Below are 6,349 nucleotides of genomic sequence, written 5' to 3'. Positions count from 1 at the left end.
ATAGCGTGTGATGTTACCACAGCACAGTGCAGCAGATAAGAAGTGCTGATAGCGTTAATGGACTTGACCGCTGGGGGGTACTTGAGGAAGGGAGAGGGAGTGGTGGAGGGGATGGGGAGGATCAAGAGGTCAGAGGCAAATTAAACTGGGGGGGGGGGACCGCCAGAGTGCAACCGTGTGCACGCGAACGGGTTTTTTTCAGGGAGATGAAGAATTTAACGGGTCAAAGCCCTTAAACCAGCAGCATTCAGTAGCAGGAACGAGCTCATTCTCAACTTAAAAGGGTTTGCAGGGAATTTTTAAAAACCCAATTATTTTGATGCAATCTCTTAATTAGATTTTTTTGCTCCCTCATTGTGTAATTATTACGCAGAGGCCGGCTCTAAGAACGTGTTTTTCCATTAAAATGACCAAAACCAACAGGGCATGATTATCTCAACTGAACCAGTCATTTATCAACTAAAGCGTGCACATCAGTGGAGCAACAAGAATGGACATATTTGGGACTTAATATACTTATATATTGTTCTAGGCAAAAAAACAACTGAAATTTTATTTGATCAAGATAATTCTTGGGCTTTATAGCCAACATTCACTTACACACACTCAGGATCACTACACACTCTTTGATCAGAGTACGTGATGATTGATTAGCACAAGAACACAAAGGTCCTTTATACAGGAAGGACGACATGTGCCTATTTCCTGCTTGATACATGCATCATTATTGTTAGGATTCTCATTCCATTCATAGCTAAAACTACTTGTATGTTGACTTTCATGTGGCAAAAATAGCCCTCGTCAGTCGTTTTCATGGCTTTGTATTTTAAAAGCTTGTATTGATTGCTTATTGATATTTAAACACACTGTAGCGGTCGATTACAGGAGCTGCGTGGCTAGATCATGCTTGGAGTGTGTGCTGCATTGTTGTGTGAGCACTAGCCAGTGTGCTAGTGGAGCAGACAGGAGGCTATTCTCAGCAGGCCTGGGAGCGCGCTGCTGCTGTGAGTCAACATGTGAGTCAGGGCGCGAGAGTTGTTCGGTCCTAATGTCAAATAAAAAAGGGGACCGGACGCAGAGGCAAAAAGGTAGAGACGGCACATCATCTATGCAGGCGTCACGGTGCTCATTGTGTCTGGTTTAGAGGAGTACCAACTCGCCCTAGTTTGAATGTTTGGCTTAATCGCGTCGTCTTTGCTCATGAAACGAAACATCTTTTCCATACTGAAAACAGAGACTGCAAGGAGGTTACGGTGTGAAAGCTGTTGGTGCACTGGAGGCAAGTTGATGTTTTGCTGGCGCTGTGTGAAAACTGATGTAAACAGCCATATTCAGTGGCCAGCTGATGGTAGGATTTGCTGTAACTAAGGTCAGCAGAAGAATTTCTTCCATCCCGGTGTACTGTTGGCACTGAGCCCGGCGCTGTCGAGGCTGCGCTGTTGAATACTGTAGGTGTGCGTGCCAACAGATTGTATTGGTTACACACCGTGGTCAAATTGACACTGATTCTGTTGCTTTAACTGAGACTGAATGGCGGGTGGAGGGGGGGGGGGGGGGGGCTGTGCCGCGTAGAGGACTCCAGTGTGTCACTCCCTGTGAGAGAGTTTATTGCCCTTTTGGCAGGTGAAAAACATCCCTGTGTTTTCTTAGTGGACAGCGACCAGGAAGCCTTACATTTATGATCCCATCCAGTAGTTGAGGCGGAGGTGTGTGTGTGTGCGTGGATGTGTGTGTGTGTGTGTAATGAACCATGTCTACTGAGAGCAGCAAACGGGGGACCAAGATATATACGAGAAGGGGGTTTGTTGAGGTTCGTTTGTGTGAACACATACAGAAACAAACACACACAGTGTGTGTGTAACAAAAAAAAAATTGACCATTAATTTCACTGCTTTTGTTGAGATTTACGGCGCGGAGAGAAATCATGATCACAGGAGCGGCATCACCAAGGATACTGGGCTCAGGATCAGCCCTCACGTAAACACAGTCCATTAACTCACACTGTTCACATGTTGTTCCTAGTGAACTAAGCGCAAGCTCGTCGATTCTGCTCATCTCTAATAAAACCTCTGAGGCAGCTTTTAACAGAGAGAAACTGTGCACATACATACAGTGTGTATGTGCTTCTATAGAAAGAGGAGAAAAGGCACATGAAGAGGGTGATGATGAGAACATGTGTGCCTTTACGCTGCAGGTACAGTCTGAGGAAAGAAGTGAGGATAAAGGATGCTTTCTTAAAAACGAGGAGACCGATGTTAGATGAAAAAAATAAGTAGTTTCGGGGTTACAGGGAGCGTTCTGGGATTTCATCTTTTTCTAGGACGGAGAATGTGCATCTGGGTGTAGACATTTTGGTGACAAAATGGCCTCCCGCATTGCTGGAGACATTCGAGTAAGGAGGCAGCGAGGAAAGACAGACAAGCGGAAGAGAATTAACCGAGGTTGATGGCGAGGGCTCCACATTATCTATGACACCCTGATTTAAGATGGCAGAGGATGGCAGCGCTAGATTGGGAAGGAGGACGCGTAAAGAGGGAAGTGGGCAAAAAAAAAAAAAAAAAAAGAAAAAAGAAAGGGGGCGAGGATGGGGAACAAGCAAAGAGGATAATTGAAAAGGTGATTGCAATAGATAAGAAGCCCCCTCTATCTGACACATTAAGGGGAGGGCTCTTTAGTAACTGTGGGCTCATGAATTTACACTGATGCGGACTCCAAGATGACAAGCGGTGTGCTAATGTCAAAGACTTGCTGAGGGGGAAACGTGCGCTGCAGAGCACCGAACGGCACAAGAAAGCAACGTCGAGATGAAAAGCTCCGACGAGCTGCGGAGAGCATCCACGGGCTGGAACAAGGTTCTTATGCGGCGGCAGAATTATTCAGCCGCTGCAGCAAACTGCCGTGCGCGCGTCTGTGTGTGTGTGTGTGTGTGTGCGCGTGCAGGTGGGTCAGCAGCGATCTTTAAAAGATCAAACGAATCAATAGCCGACCCCGGTTAGCAGTGGACAAGTAAAGGCTCACTGCATTGTGGGTGGTGAAGTCGTTTGTACCATTTAGCAAAAAGGGGCATTTTGGAATGCATCAGGCTTTTGTTTGATTACTTCATCTAAGCGGAATAAGATGCGGATGTCCAGCCGCTGATCCCAGACACACGTTTTAACGGATTCTAAATGAATGAAAAGTGCTTTGTACAGCACAGCTCTTACTTTAAAAGAAAAGGATGCCGGGTGGCAGATCTGAGACAGCAGCAGAACAGTCGGACTGTTTGTAAAAAATTTAGCTCATTCCTTTTTTTCCCTTTAATTCAGACTTCAAACGCGTTTCGGTTAGACTTCAGAATAAAGAGAAGAAGAGTACGTGCTGTGAAGTGGTCTGGGTCTGTGTCTGTGTGTGTGTGTGTGTGTGGTGGAGGAGATACATTTGTTTTAAAATCATGGTAATTTGCATACACACTGCAGTTGAGTTACTGTCCGATGTCCGAGTAGGTTTTTTGGTCACGTCTTCAGATGGGACAACACCCGAAGTACAGATGTGTTACTGCCAGTACAGATGTGTTACTGCGAGCCGTCTATGTGAGCTGGTGTGGGAGTCACTGCAGGTGAACCTGTGCCAGGCTAACTATGCCACCTCCGCATAGAAAATGATCAAAGCGTACGCCACGCTGGGGAGAAAACAAAATAAAAAAGCAAAGAGAATTTTAATCCAGTAGCTGCTTTTCATGTCAGACAACTAGACAACACTTTTTAAACTTTGTGATCCTGGAGAGCTGCACTGGGACGAACTTCAGTATAATTCATTGAAGACAGAGAATAGAAATGACAAATACAAAGAACTTTTAATTAAACTGTGCACATGTATACATACGGGGAAGGACTTAAGGGCAACCGAAGAAAAGAAAACAACATTACATTAAACCAATGATGGCCAGCATGTCTAAAGCTACAGATCACGTGTAGTGGTTTGGGCATCAGGGATGATTTATTCGACACACTTTATTCTTATTTTTAAAAAAAGCTCAATTGCTCTACGAGCAATAATGGTTCCAGGAGCTGTGTTTGGCCTTTCAGAACCAAGAACTTTCTGACGAGGGGTGAATCAGAGCTGCTGTGCGGCCCCAGGCTGAGCGCAACCTCGTCGGCCCGGCTGATATCAGAGTACCTGCCCAACGGGGGAGCCAATAATTAAGACATGGAGTTCTACTGCTCTTCCTCCCCTCGACACTCCGGTCCTGTTTAATTAGCTGGAGTGAGGGACAAGACGCATCAGAGATGCGTACGCGCGAGCGGCCTCCTGTCTGTCCATCAATTACAGTTTTGTTGCTGCAAAATGACTTCAAACCAAGTTGCGAGCCATAGCTGGAGATGTACTGTAAGAGTGTAAACACGAGGGATTAGTGAGAGGAAAACTAATACAAGTAAGTGGTATCATGCAACAGTGATATGAGGAGCAGGAACCCTACAGAGTTACTGCTCTAGTGGGAGATTAATACTACGAAGTACGCCGCTCATGGGATGAGTATTGAGAGTAAGCAGGAGATGGAAGGAAGCACAGAAAAGGGGAGGCGACAAGGAAAGGTGGCTCAAGTTTAATGACTGGAGGAACAGAGGAGGAACAGAGGAGGCTCGGGGTAGAGGAGACTTGGCAAGCAGTCGCCCTCCCACTCTGTTGGCAGCGGAGGCACAAACTGTTTGCTCACAGCAGTACATGCATCTATTAGTATTGTTCCAGGAGATAATAACTGTGTGTGAGATTGTGTGCGTGTGTGTGCGCGCGATTGGGTGTCAATTCTTAGCCAAAAGTGGAACACGAGTTGCTACGGGGTGTCAGACGAAACAATATGGCACAGCAACAGAAAACGTTTGTCCGACTGTGGGTGTGTCAGACTGTGGTGCTAAATGTCAGCAAAAAAAGGAGACGCCGGAGGACACGGCGCTGACGACGACACAGCTCCCGAAAAACTACAGCTTCCATGAGTTCAAGCGAAGAGAGGACAGGCTGTCAAAATCAGACCTGTAGTTGTTGGATGCGGGAAAAAAAAAGAAAAAAAAAAAAAAGTGTTATCCTGGTTAGAATTGCGAGGCGTTCACATCAGTGAAGGCCCCTCAAGAAAACGAAATGTACTGTAGGAAGTATTGATCACCACGAGCCCGTCTGAACACACTCGCACAGCAGCAGGCTGGAATGAAGCTGGCACCGAGAGCGCTTTAAGAAACTGCAGCCTTTTCTTGGAACTTCCCTCTGCATACACCCCTGCACAGTCAGAGAGCGCTTCAGCCAGCAAAGGGGTTTAAAAGAAACTACATTTCTATAGCTGGCCTCATTTGAAGCTATGCTCGTATACGTACGTACACACACACACACACACACACACACACACACACACACACACACACACACACACACACACACACACACACACACACACACACACACACACACACACACACACACACACACACACACACACACACACACACACACACACACACACACACAGCCCTCTGCCTGTCGCCCACTTCTGCCATTAGCTTTATCTGTCGGAATTCAAAGCTGAGAGCCAAATCCCCGTTGGTATTTTTTTGAAAAGATTTTGCCAGGCTTGTTCTTCCCTTTATGCCCCCTACCCCCCCCCACCCCGACTCTCCTCTGGGAAAACATAGAAAAAGAGGGAGGTGGGAGGAGATGTTGATCGCTGACACAGCCGCTGAGATAGCCTCTCTCTTGTCGGTAAGGGATATAAAGAGATGGGATGACAGAAAAGGTGGATGGAAGGAGGATGCTGAGACGGGAATAAGGGTGCAGGCGTGAGGACGGAGTGCTGGGGTAAGCTGCCGACGGATTACCGCTTCAAATCCCACCTCCGTTTGGCCTTTATTTGGTCGCTTATTCATTCACATTTTTGAGGATACATTCCTGCTCTCTCACACTCTCTCACACACACACACACACACACACGGATGAAGGAGTGGCTTGTGAAAGCAGAGGGGGGAGGGAAAAAAAAGGACGAGAGGAGATGGGGAGGGTTAGGTAGGTGTGCCCTCTACACAGCAGGGGCCAGACGTTGACAGCTAAAATCAGCGAGCTGAGGACTGAAATGACAACCTGGAGACGCACACAGAGAAGATATAAGGAAGGGTGACAGTGTGCTGGTCTGCATGGACCACATTGTAAAGCATGAAAATAGTGGAAAGCGGAGAATGACCGGCTCTTTTTTATCATGCCAGCTGACTTCAGAGTGTGTGTGGTATGCTTTTAAACCCTACAGCCAACTCTATGTCGATGTGTAGCAACCGCTGTGTTGTCAAGGGAACCATTAGAAAGACTGAAAGCCTGATATCTGCTCTGCGCTTGC

The 6,349-nt window shown here is 46.8% G+C and overlaps 1 protein-coding gene across 1 annotated transcript in view; it reads right to left on the bottom strand.

Annotated features, from left to right (window-relative positions):
* The window catches only part of snd1 (staphylococcal nuclease and tudor domain containing 1), a 153,447-nt gene that overhangs the window by 94,456 nt on the left and 52,642 nt on the right, over window positions 1-6,349 (bottom strand). The window lies entirely within an intron of this gene.

The sequence above is a fragment of the Anarrhichthys ocellatus genome, unplaced genomic scaffold (genome assembly GCF_004355925.1).
Source record: "Anarrhichthys ocellatus isolate YVR2014 unplaced genomic scaffold, GSC_Weel_1.0 scaffold21, whole genome shotgun sequence".
In the NCBI taxonomy this organism is placed as follows: Eukaryota; Metazoa; Chordata; class Actinopteri; order Perciformes; family Anarhichadidae; genus Anarrhichthys; species Anarrhichthys ocellatus.
The sequence above is the reverse complement of the archived record's forward strand: the minus strand, read 5'-3'. Positions and strand labels throughout refer to the sequence as shown.